The sequence below is a fragment of the Euleptes europaea genome, chromosome 4, assembly GCF_029931775.1.
Source record: "Euleptes europaea isolate rEulEur1 chromosome 4, rEulEur1.hap1, whole genome shotgun sequence".
Classification (NCBI taxonomy): domain Eukaryota; kingdom Metazoa; phylum Chordata; class Lepidosauria; order Squamata; family Sphaerodactylidae; genus Euleptes; species Euleptes europaea.
The window spans coordinates 10,744,430-10,757,394 of NC_079315.1; the positions used below are offsets into that span (position 1 = coordinate 10,744,430).

Consider the following 12,965-nt stretch of genomic DNA (forward strand, 5'->3'; position numbering starts at 1 on the left):
GAAAGAGGCGGTAGCTCTCCTTAAAGCATGATGATGAAGAAGAAGAGTTGGTTTTTATATGCCAACTTTCTCTACCACTTAAGGAAGAATCAAACCGGCTTACAATCCCCTTCCCTTCCCCTTCCCACCACAGGCACCCTGTGAAGTAGGTGGGGCTGAGAGAGCTGTGACTAGACCAAGGTCACCCAGCTGGCTTCGTGTGTAGGAGTGGGGGGTGGGGGAAATCCAGTTCACCAGATTAGCGTTCGCTGCTCATGGGGAGGAGTGGGGAATCAAACCCGGTTCTCCAGATCAGAGCCCACCACTCCAAACCACCGCTCTTAACCACTACACCACGCTGGCTGGGGGGGCATGGAAGCAGGGGCAGATCAAGGTACATGGTTGCCCCAACCATACCCTCCTGGGACCAAACCACCACTGGCTGGATCCAACCCACAGTACCCAGTGATGGTGTGAACCCCAAAAGCAAAGCGAGTCACCCCCTGTGCCACTAATGACTGGCATACTGCCCTACAGAGGAGAGGCTCTCCCCACAGTTATGTATGTACGTAAATGCCATCAAGTTGTAACCAACTTGTGGCAATCCCAGGAAGGGGCTTTCAAGGTAAGGGAGATGTGGAGATGCTTTGCCATTGCCTTCCTCTGCAGAGTCTTCCTTGGCAGTCTCCCATCCAAGTACCAACCCACCTTAGCTTCCAAGATTTGACAAGATCAGGCTACACCAGACCAGCATGGTGTGGTGGTTAAGAGTGGTGGACTCTAATTTGGTGAACCTGGTTTAATTCCCCACTCCTCCACATGAGTAGAGGATCTGGAGAACTAGATTTGATTCCCCACCCCTCCACATGAGTGGCTGACTCTAATCTGGTGAACTGGGTTGGTTTCCCCACTCCTACACATGAAGCCAGGTGGGTGACCTTGGGCTAGTCACAGTTCTCTCCAAACTCTCTCAGCCCCATCTACCTCACGAGGTGTCTGTTGTGGGGAGAGGAATGGAAGAAGATTGCAAGCCAGTTTGATTCTCCTTAAAAGGTACAGGAAGTCGGCATATAAAAACCAACCTTCTTCTTCCCTCCTTCCCCCGTTAGGGAAATGTTAACGCACTGTCCACGCTATGGAAAGTAGTAATGTGAGTCCTTCGCGTGAACTGAGGGATTCAGACTCCAAGCACAGGTGAATGATGCTGATAAGCTGTTATTCACTGGTGTGTGGTTATATTATTTATTGTTGTTTTAATGAGATGAGTTTATCGTTCATTGTGTATACATATTGTCAACTTCTTTGTATCTTTGTTTTCATGGACAAAGCTAGTCTAAAACGATTTTAATAAATAATATATTTTAATCCTTCTCAGTGTGGTGGGCTTTGGGAGAATTTGGGGTCCTACCGAGGTGCTTTGTGAAAGACACTTTTATCCTATTTTAAAAGGTTTTGTTGTGAATTAGGTATGAGGATTCAGATCATAATGCATCGAATTTCAACCCACATAACTCCCACTGTTTAATACAGTTAATATAATCAGATTGCAGTAATTTCCAACACTAAATAACTATTGGAAACCTCACCTTTCTGTCTGCCTTTCATTTTCCTGGGAGGTGGAAGGACAGCAAGGGGAAAGTAGAAGGAGAAGAGTTGGTTTTTATATGCTGACTTTCTCTACCATTTAAGGGAGACTCAAACCGGTTTACAATCACCTTCCCTTCCCCTCCCCACAACAGACACCCTGTGAGGTGGGTGGGGCTGAGAGAGTGTGACTAGCCCAAGGTCACCCAGCTGGCTTCATGTGGAGGAGTGGGGAAACCAACCCAGTTCACCAGATTAGCACCTGCCGCTCATGTGGAGGAGTGGGGAATCAAACCCAGTTCTCCAGATCAGAGTCCACTGTTCCAAACCACCGCTCTTAACCACTACACCACGTTGGCTCTGTATGTGTGTGCCTGACAGGGACGTTATCCAACCAGAACAATTTGCTCTTGTTTCGGCTGAACAGCTTCGTTCCATCTGGCATTTTGCTGTACAGCAATTTCAAAATTTTGCCAATTGTTACACCATCACAGTAATTTGGGGACGGCTCTCCTTTGTGAGTTACTTTCACATCTGGGGCTGCTCCAGCTTTGCAGGGGCAGCACTTATCTTTACACCCACTTCCAGGCTGGTGGGATTGCACAGGCTGAGGGGTGACAGAGGTAGAGATCCAGACTCCCACCCCCCATGATAGGCCGCAAGCCTACACCGCAGGGAATAACACGGGCAAACGCTTTGACTGTGCCAAGTGGCAGGCAAGCAGACTGCAGAGACTGGGGTAGGGAATTAGTAGCAGAGAACCAGAATTTCCTCCCCCCCACACACAATACACAGCTTGCCTGCTTTGCATTCAGGAGAGAATAGAAGCAGGAGTGAAGGCTTCACCCGCAGCAAACACCCACCCACGAAACCAAACAAGGACAGGGTGAACGATGAGCAACGAGGATGGATCCGATACTCTCTGTGCAAGGCGGAAAATTTGAATACGCTCCGAGATTGCGTCTTAGGTGTCATGTAAAAGCAGTGGTCCATTTTTCCTGGCACAAATCCCCCACCCCCAGCTCCTATTGTATGTAAAGAAATTGGAGCGTCTTTTAAAACAAAACCGGAGCGAGGGCGGGGAGGAGCAGGGGGAACTAAATTGTACTGTCTCCTGCTCTTTGGTCTGTCGTTTGATTCACTTTGCTCCCAGTTAGCCTGTAAGGGTTGGTAGTGGAATTTATATCACAGAAAAGGCCTGGAGGAAAGGGTTAATCCCCATCCCCCGAGGGCTGGGGTCCCAATCTAATCCTCTCCTGGAGGATGCTTTTAAAAGAAGTGCAAAGAGATGGGAGATCATAGAACCATATAGTTGGAAGGGGGCCATACAGGCCATCTAGTCCAACCCCCTGCTTAATGCAGGATCAGCCTAGAGCATCCCTGACAAGTGCTTGTCCAGCCTCTGCTTCAAGACTGCCAGTGAGGGGGAGCTCACTACCTCCCTAGGTAGCCAATTCCACTTTCCAACAACTCTTAGAGCAGTAGTGTGTGTGACTTGGGGTCTTAGTAGACCAAACACTGAACATGAGTCAGCAGTGTGATGGGGTAGCTTAAAAGGCAAATGCGATCTTGGGCTGTATCAACAGAAGTATAGTGTCCAGATCACGTGAAGTGCTGGTATCACTTTACTCTGCTCTGGTTAGACCTCACCTAGAGTACTGTGTTCAGTTTTGGGCACCACAATTTAAGAAAGATGTAGGCAAGCTGGAAAGTGTCCAGAGGAGGGCAACAAAGCTGGTGAGGGGTCTGGAGACCAAGTCCTATGAGGAAAGGTTGAAGGAGCTGGGTATGTTTAGCCTGAAAAGGAGAAGACTGAGAGGGGATATGAGAACCATCTTCAAGTACTTGAAGGGCTGTCATATAGAAGAGAGTACCAAGTTGTTTTCTGTTGCTCCAGAAGGTCAGACCAGAAACAACGGGTTGAAATTAAATCAAAAGAGTTTCCGTCTAGACATTAGGAAGAATTTTTTAACAGTCAGAGCGGTTCCTCAGTGGAACAGGCTTCCTCAGGAGGTGGTGAGCTCTCCTTCCCTGGAGGATTTTAAGCAGAGGCTAGATAGCCATCTGTCAGCAATGCTGATTCTATGGCCTTAGGCAGATCATGAAAGGTAGGGCATCTTGGCCATCTTCTGGGCATGAAGTAGGGGTCACTGGGGGTGTTGGGGTTGGGTAGTTGTAAATTTCCTGCATTGTGCAGGGGGTTGGACTAGATGACCCTGGTGGTCCCTTCCAACTCTATGATTCTATGGTTCTATTCCTCAAGGAAAATAAGCACACACTGTTAGGAGCCAAGTAGAAATGATCAACAAAAGCACATTTTGAACACTGCAAGGGGCAAAACAGCACACAGCTGGCCAATCAAGGGCAGAAAAGGCTGTCGGTGGGGAAAGAGTGAAGTGTGTGTGCGCATAAACACATGCACAGCTTCTCTCCTTGAAATTCCCACCTCCTAAAGTCGTCGTTCCTTTAAAAAAAAATAAAAAAGAAGAAAAGGGCTTTCTTACGCGTTTATGCATCACGTCATGTATTGTTCGACCTGCAAAGACACTACGAGGGGAACTGAAACGAATTGCTCACACTGTGGCTCACTGAATAGCAATGTGGGACCCCTGTGCGACAACCCACAGTTGCTTGGAGAGGAACCATTGGAGGAAGAAGCCGGGAGACTTCAGTAGGGGTGGGATGTTCAAAATCCTTCTCTGCAAGACTCCATAAACAGCCCCATCCTCCATAAACAGGTCCACTCCCCTCTTCAAGCCTTCCAAGTTGGCAGCCATCACTACATCCTGGGGCAGGGAGTTCCACAATTTAACTATGCGTTGTGTGAAGAAATACTTCCTTTTATCTGTTTTGAATCTCTCACCTTCCAGCTTCAGCAGATGACCCCGCGTTCTAGTATTATGAGAGGAGGAGAAAAGCTTCTCCCTGTCCACTCTCTCCATACCATACATAATTTTATAGACCTCTACCATGTCTCCCCTTAACTTCCTTCTTTCCAAGCTAAAGGTTATCCACACGCATGAAACAGTTACCTTTTACGTAAGCAAAAGGTTTTGATCCTTCGGCATGAATGCTTAGGAGATTGGGGCCATTAAAACTACTTTTAAGAAAAGACCAGGGAGTTGGCCAGCTGTAGAGGCATTCCCGAAGAATAATCATCGGTAGTCTAAAATGTGGAAGCAGCAGCAGATGTTGCCCTCTCAAAAACGACATCCTTTGTGGAGATTTCCCCAGGGCCTTCTATACACCAAGGTTTCTGGTCAGGTGACCGATCTCCAGTGGCAGACAATGTGCTTTTCACTTTCAAGAGCAAGAAACCCCCTCTGAAGTTTCGTGGACTTCCCCACCCACGCTTTTTATAAAAAGTACATTCAGACGCCAGACTGATTCTCCCCGTAACTCACTCTCTCTCTCTCTCTCTCAATTATATATATAAATGACATCTACTTAGGGTTGCCAGGTCCCTCTTTGCTATCAGCGGGAGGTTTTGGGGGCGGAGCCTGAGGAGGGTGGGGTTTGGGGAGGAGAGGGTCTTCAATGCCATAGAGTCCAATGGCCAAAGCAGCCATTTTCTCCAGGAGAACTAATCTCTACCGGCTGGAAATCAGTTTTAATAGCAGGAGATCTCCAGCTACTACCTGGAGATTGGCAACCCTACATCTACTTCTGAGCTCTATGATTGTTCTGTAGTTTTCAGCCAGGACCTTTGGGATAAACACAGAACTGAAGAAAGGTGCGTGGCCTGGACTGTTAAGAGAAATGCAGAGCCTAGCCATTTATCGCAAGGCAAATTTTGCTCATCTACATGAACATATGTCACATGAAGCTGCCTTCTACTGAATCAAACCCTTGGTCTATCAAAGTCAGTACTGTCTACTCAGACCGGCAGCGGGTCTCAGGGTCTTTCACATCACCTACTTGCCTAGCTCCTTTAACTGGAGATGCCGGGGATTGAACCTGGGGCGTTCTGCATTCCAAAAGATGCTCTACCACTGAGCCATGGCCCCTCCCCAAAGTCAGTATTGTCTACTCAGACTGGCAGCAGCTCTCCAGGGTCTCAGGCAGAGGTCTTTCACATCACCTACTTGCCTAGTCCCTTGAACTGGAGATGCCAGGGGATTGAACCTGGGACCTTCTGCATGCCAAGCAGATGCTCTACCATTGAGAAACAGTTCCTCCCTGTGCAAAGCACTCTGTACTCCAACTGGCGTCAGCTCTTCAGGGTAGCAGTTAGATGTCTGTGGAGATGTTTTCAACAGGGGATGCCAGAGATTGGGCACAGAGAGAGGCTTCTGCGTGTAAAACCTATACTCTCTGGTAGCAAAAAGTGCCTTCAAGTCGCAGCTGACTTATGGCGACCCTGTAGGGTTTTCAAGGCAAGAGACGTTCAGAGGCGGTTTGCCATTGCCTGCCTCTGTGTAGAGACCCTAGACTTCCGTGGTGTTCACCCATCCAAAAATTAACAAGTGTTGTTCCTGCTTATCTTCAAAGATCTGATGAGATCAGGCTAGCCTGGGCCATCCAGGTCAGAGCATATACTCTCTATCACTGGCCATTAACACAGGGCTGCTTCCCCGCGGTCACCCCCGCCGACTTCTTCAGGGCTTCCTTGTGATTATGTGTGCCTTTCCTGACCGTCAGAGGTCACCTTGCGCTCCCTGCATGTTTTGCCTGCGTCTTCTGGATTCTGGCTAAAACAGCATCTGGAAAATATGGGCAAACGTGCAGAGATGCGCAGGGAGAGCGAGGCGACCTCAGAGAAGGGCCTTTAATCCTGAAGAGTGGCAGAAGTTTAGTTCCTGAAATGACTTAATCTCTAGTATTTGCCCAGGAGAATGTCGAAGTGGTAAATCGCTGACAGATACGTGCAGTTTTTTGCTGGTATCTATTAGGACAATCCTGTGTTTATCAAGATCATTTGTATATAAATTTTACTTCTTCTGTAATTAATGGCCATTCATGCTTGGTAATTAGCAGCGTGTTCCAGGGTAAATTGCCCCCAACATTTTTTTTTGAGTTTTTCACGCTGAACCGTCATTCAGGAAGCGACTGCAAAGCCAACACATACCTGCTTCACATTTCTTAAGAGCCCCTTTAACACGACCTTTTATGTTTGTTCCGCCCCCGCCGCGAAGAATCCCCTCAAGGAAGCATGCAAAACCACAGCCGCGTGTTAGCTATGCACACAGCGGTTGCTAATGGCTATGCAAACAGGAACGAAGGAGCAGGTGGGGGTGGGGGGGTGGAATGTCTCTTTTGCATTGGGACCGTGAATAAGCATTTTAAAGGCCGCATTTAAAAAAAAACCCAGCTTTGAGCGAGCATCAAAATTGACCCTGCATAAATGGCCAATGTTTCCTCTATATACCTACTGGTCGTGGACTATAATAATAAAGAACTAACTAGCTAATTCTGACTGTCAGGAAAAGCATGCACAAGCAAAAGGAAGTCCTGAACCAGGCATAAATGGCCACTGAGTTATGGCCAAGAGGACTTTGAGGTAGAGTACCACATTTTTCCCGTTACCATTTTTGGTTAAAATGGTAGAGTGACTTCTTACTAAGATGTCTGACTATGGAAATTGGTGGTGGTGGGGTGGGGACAGGAAGGAAGCTGGGTGGCCAGATGTCATCTTTTCAGGGGACAGTCCTTTGAGGCCTGCTCTCTGAAACGTTTGGTTTCTGCTTCTGTCCAGTAAAGCCGCAGTTGGGAAAATCCAACCAGACAAATTCAAAAAGATGGAAGAAGAAGAAGAAGAAGAAGAGTTGGTTTTTATATGCTGACTTTCTCTACCATTTAAGGGAGACTCAAACAGGCTTACAATCACCTTCCCTTCCCCTCCTCACAACAGACACCCTGTGAGGTAGGTGGGGCTGAGAGAGCTCTAAGAGACCTGTGACTAGCCCAGGGTCACCCAGCTGGCTTCATGTGCAGGAGTGGGGAAACAAATCCAGTTCACCGGATTAGCGTCCGCCGCTCACGTGGAGGAGTGGGGAATCAAACCCGCTTCTCCAAATCAGAGTCCACCGCTCATGTGTAGGAGTGGGGGAATCAAACCCGGTTCTCCAGATCAGACTCCACTGCTCCAAACCACCGCTCTTAAACACTACACCACGCTGGCTTTCTTCAGGGTAGAACTCTATGAAAGCAGACCAGGAGGGAAGGGTCCTGAAAAATCCCCCGTTTACAGTTAGCACCTGGATACAACAAACAGAGCTGGCGCTACGGCACATTGTGTATCTATTTAAAGTACGGTAATGCTGGGTAAATTTGTATCAGTGACAAAAGTAAACTAGCATATGCAAATATTGTTCTCTTCTCTCCCCCTCTTTTATCAGGTTTTTTTTTTGGTTATCCATACATGGCCAGTCTAGCCAGAAGGAAGCCTACAGAAAGCTAGTCAAATGAGTGCTGGCAATACATGCAGTGTAAAGCAGAGGCTAGATATAGTTTTCCTCGGAAAGACTCTTTCCACACATGACTCAGGTGCGAACCTGGGCCAGCCACCGAATGCACACTCAACATGGAAGTGCAGCCAGTAGGGTTGCCAGGTCCCTCTTCGCCACCAGCAGGAGGTTTTTGGAGCAGAGCTTGAGGAGGGGAGGGGCCATGGCTCAGAGGTAGAGCATCTGCTTGGCTTGCAGAAGGTCCCAGGTTCAATCCCCGGCATCTCCAGTACAAGGGACTAGGCAAGGAGGTGATGTGAAAGACCCCTGCCGGAGACCCTAGAGAGCCGCTGCTGGTCTGAGTAGACAATACTGACTTCGATGGACCAAGGGTCTGATTCAGTATAAGGCAGCTTCATGTGTTCATGCGAGGACAGGGTTTGGGGAGGAGAGGGACTTCAATGCTGTAGAGCCCAATTGCCAAAGTGGCCATTTTCTCCAGGTGAACTTATCTCTATTGGATGGAGATGACTTGTAACAGCAGGGGATCTCCAGCTAGTATCTGGAGGTTGGCAACCCTAGCAGCCAGACACGGCTGAATTAGCACATGCGCCTGCAGGAAACGCATCTGCAAAACTGCCTTTGTCACATTTGCACCTTTATATATTTTAGGCATACACTTAAAACTGTAAATGAAACGTGCCTCAACTATGAATTTCACAGCTAATGAAAAAATTAGCTGTTGCTGATACACACAGGTAATTCTAATGCCTAACTTGTATGAGAGCATCTCTCTCATAATACTTCTTGACACATGAACAGATGAAGCTGCCTTATACTGAATCAGACCCTTGGTCCATCAAAGTCAGTATTGTCTACTCAGACCGGCAGCGGCTCTCCAAGGTCTCAGGCAGAGGTCTTTCGCATCACCTACTTGCCTGATTCCTTGAACTGGAGATGCCAGGGATTGAACATGGGACCTTCTGCAAGCCAAGCAGACGCTCTACAAGCCCCTCCCCAATACTAGAATGCAGGGTCATCTGCTGAAGCTGGAGGGTGACAGATCCAAAACAGATAAAAGGAAGTATTTCTCCACACAACGCGTAGTTAAATCGTGGAACTCCCTGCCCCAGGATGTGGGGATGGCTGCCAACCTGGAAGGATTGAAGAGGGGAGTGGACATGTTCACGGAGGAGAGGGCTATCCATGGCTACTAGTAAAAATGGATGCTAGTCATGATGCATGCCTATTCTCTCCAGGATCAGAGGAGCATTCCCATTATATTAGGTGCTGTGGAACACAGGCAGGATGGTGCTGCTGCAGTCATCTTGCTTGGGGGCTTCCTGGAGGCCCCTGGTCAGCCCCTGTGTGAACAGACTGCTGGACTTGATGGGCCTGGGTCTGATCCAGCAGGGCTTTTCTTATGTTCTTATGAGAATTCAAGGCACTTCACGTGCATTATTGTTAGTGGAATAACCTTTATCAACAGTCTGATATGGTTGGTCAAATTATCCCTATATCACAGATGGAAGGGCAAGGAGTTTAGCAGTTGCAGCTTGCCAGAAGATACCTGGAGAATTCATAGCTTTGAACTGGGAACTTCCCAGCTCAGAATTCACAACTACTATGCTACACCTGCCCTGGACAGGTAGGCTTTGGATATATCTATACCAGCTCTTGCTATGTCCATAAATATAATGAAAACAATCAGAGCAGCTTAGAACCTCAATGCTAGTAACATACCCTCCCACCAACCTCCCACAATGGGGTGGGGCTGTGGCTCAGCGGCAGAGCACCTGCTTGGCATTGCAGACGGCCCCAGGTTCAAATCCCGCCATCTCCAGTTAAAATAATCAGGTAGGAGGTGGGGGATAAATATCTCTGCCTGAGACCTTGCAGAACCACTGCCAGAGTAGACAATCCTGACCTTGATGGGACCAGTGATCTGAATCCAACAGAAGGCAGCTTCATGTGTTCAAGTCAAGACAAATGGGAGGGGCTGGGGCTCAGAGGTAGAGTATCTGCTTGGCATGAAGAAGGTCCCGGGTTCAATCCCCAGCATCTCCCGTTAAGGAGACTAGGCAGGTAGGTGATGCGAAAGACCCCTGCCTGAGACCATGGAGAGCCACTGCCGGTCTGAGTAGACAATACTGACTTTGATGGACCAGGGGTCTGATTCAGTATAAGGCAGCTTCATGAATTCATGTGTTCTTGGAATGTTTTCCCCTTCCCCATCTTCCGTGGCGGTATATATTTCTTTTATTTGTTTTGACAGCACAATGTGATGCTCGGCTAACGGGTAGATCACACTCGAACAAGTATGTTATGTGTCAAAGTAGTTCCAGGACAACGAATTTTTAAAAACACTAAGAACTGTAAAAGAGAAAAACAGAAAAGGTGATGAGAAAAGGTGGGGGCGTTCTCTCCCCCTGCTGAGGCTTGTGAAAAGTTACAGTCAGAGCGGTTCCTCGGTGGAACAGGCTTCCTTGGGAGGTGGTGAGCGCTCCTTCTCTGGAGGTTTTTAAGCAGAGGCTAGATGGCCATCTGACAGCAATGCTGATTCTATGACCTTAGGCAGATGATGAGAGGGAGGGCATCTTGGCCATCTTCTGAGAATGGAGTAGGGGTCACTGGGGGTGTGGGGGGAGGTAGTTGTGAATTTCCTGCAGTGTGCAGGGGGTTGGACTAGATCACCCACGTGGTCCCTTCGAACTCTATGATTCTATGAAAAGCCCTTCTTGGTATTTCAGAGTGAGGGCTTTTGCCATAGTTTGGTGTATTTTTAACATGTGTTTATGTTTTGTTTGCATCTCCATAGATTTATTATATTTATTTATTAGTTATTATGAGAAGACCAGAGTCACTGGAAAAGACAATCATGCTAGGAAAAGTGGAAGGCAGCAGGAAAAGAGGAAGACCCAACAAGAGATGGATTGACTCAATAAAGGGAGCCACGGACCTCAATTTGCAAGATCTGAGCAAGGCCGTTAAGGATGGGACGTTTTGGAGATTCATAGGGAGGCTTATCGCACCCAGTCCAGGAAATGTGTGGAAAACACCTTAAAAGCGTTTGTCCTGGATGCGAGTTCCAATCCCCACCCCGCACTCCTGCCCGTTCTAACGTCTCTGAAATGTCTGCTTTCAGAGTGCACCTCCAATAAAATAGTGTGCATGCAAGAGAGAGGGGGGCGTAGAGGGAGCAACACGTAACCGTGACGTTGCTTGGGTTCCCCTCTACCTCCCCCCCCCCCGCGGCATTTTGGATCATCGTTGCAACGGGACAATAGGACAATGGCCCGTTTTCCCCTGACGCCTCTAGTTCTCTGATGCACACAAACCACACACAGAACTCTCTAATCAGATTGCATTGTAACCGACTAGTGAAACTAATGGGGGGGGGGAGTGTGCCCTAGAAGTTGGGTGGTTGGGAAAACAGAGGGGTCTTGCAATCAATCGGGACCCACAAGCAGAACAGGGAAAGTCCTTCTGCCTAGAGATTGGGAGGGGGGTGCACTAGAAGTTATCATGGTTTAAATAAAGGGGGGGGGGGCTTGCAAGAGTACACTTTTATTTCTCCAATTACCAGAGGCTGCCAGGAATGCTTGCTGTGGTGGTTTGGAGATTAAGAAAAGGTTTTTTTCCTCCAAAAACATGAAATTCCCGTTGAGGCTAGGTAGAGAGCAGACAATCCCCCAATGTGATGGAGTGGGGGGTGGGGTGGGAAATGCTTGGCAATACAATCCACCCGCTCATGTTTAAGTGACGGTACAGTGCAAGCACAAACCAATCAAAAGGAGCGTGTCCCATCTGGGATCCTGCAGCCTGCTCTCTTCCACCCCCTCCCCTTCGTCTCAACGAACAAGCCTCCCTTTGACCCAATGATAGCAAAAGCAGATGGCGATAAAAAAAAAAAAAAAGGAGGACGCAAGCAAATAAAAGAAGGAAATGTTTGATTGGGACCCTGCACAAATACAAATGGTTGATCTAATGTTCCAACGGTCCCGTGTTCCTTTGTAAGACCACAAGCACTTATGGGGTGTGGGGGGGAATTAAGTAATAATAATGATTGGCGGATGCAAACGGGAGAGGAGGGGGAAGGTGGGATGGGAGGAGGAAGGCTTTTCATTGGGTGTTGCAAAAAGAGGGGAGGAGAGCTGAACAGCGTATGCAGCTGAACGCACCCCTTGGATTGCCGGTTTTGAAACGACATAACGAAATACATCGTGGTCAAAACGATGGGGGAAAAACAGATGTCTGGCGCTTTTAAAGCATTGCCAAGCCGAAATGGGAGATCTGAGGTGCGATCTACCTGGATAACACGTTTTTTTTAAAACGTAGTATATACTGAGTGCATTAGGCCCCAGGGTTGCCATGAGTCGGAAGCGACTTGACAGCGACTTAACACACACAGAGTTTTTTACATCCCGCCCTCACTCCCGGGCCAAAGCCGTGCTCAGGGAGGCTCACAACATGAAGTCCATACAATAAAAATCTATTAGCTGCAATCAAATCATCATAGACAAAACCATAAAAGTATATCAAGTCCTATAAAATAACAACAGGTAAAGTAATAGATGGGGTTCATAAACGAAGAAACCACTGCAGCTTTTGAGCAGCCAGCCCCCCCCCCAATATAATTGCAATCCATGGTATAAATACAGTGGGGGGGGTAGGGAGGCCAGCTCAGATGTAAAACCTCAGATGTAAAACTGAAGAGGAGGTTGGGGGGGCATGATTGCTCTCTTTAAGCATTTGAAGGGCTGTCACTTAGAGAAGAAGAAGAAGAGTTGGTTTTCATATGCCGGTTTTCTCTACCACTTAAGAATCAAACCGGCTTACAATCACCTTCCCTTCCCCTCCCCACAACTGACACCCGGTGAGGTAGGTGGGGCTGAGAGAGCTCTAAGAGACCTGTGACTAGCCCAAGGTCACCCAGCTGGCTTCATGTGAAGGAGTGGGGAAACAAATCCAGTTCACCAGATTAGCACCCGCCGCTCATGTGGAGGAGTGGGGGAA

The 12,965-nt window shown here is 48.0% G+C and overlaps 1 protein-coding gene across 1 annotated transcript in view; it reads right to left on the reverse strand.

Annotated features, from left to right (window-relative positions):
• Nucleotides 1–12,965, reverse strand: part of PTPN6 (protein tyrosine phosphatase non-receptor type 6) — a 61,051-nt gene that overhangs the window by 17,061 nt on the left and 31,025 nt on the right. The window lies entirely within an intron of this gene.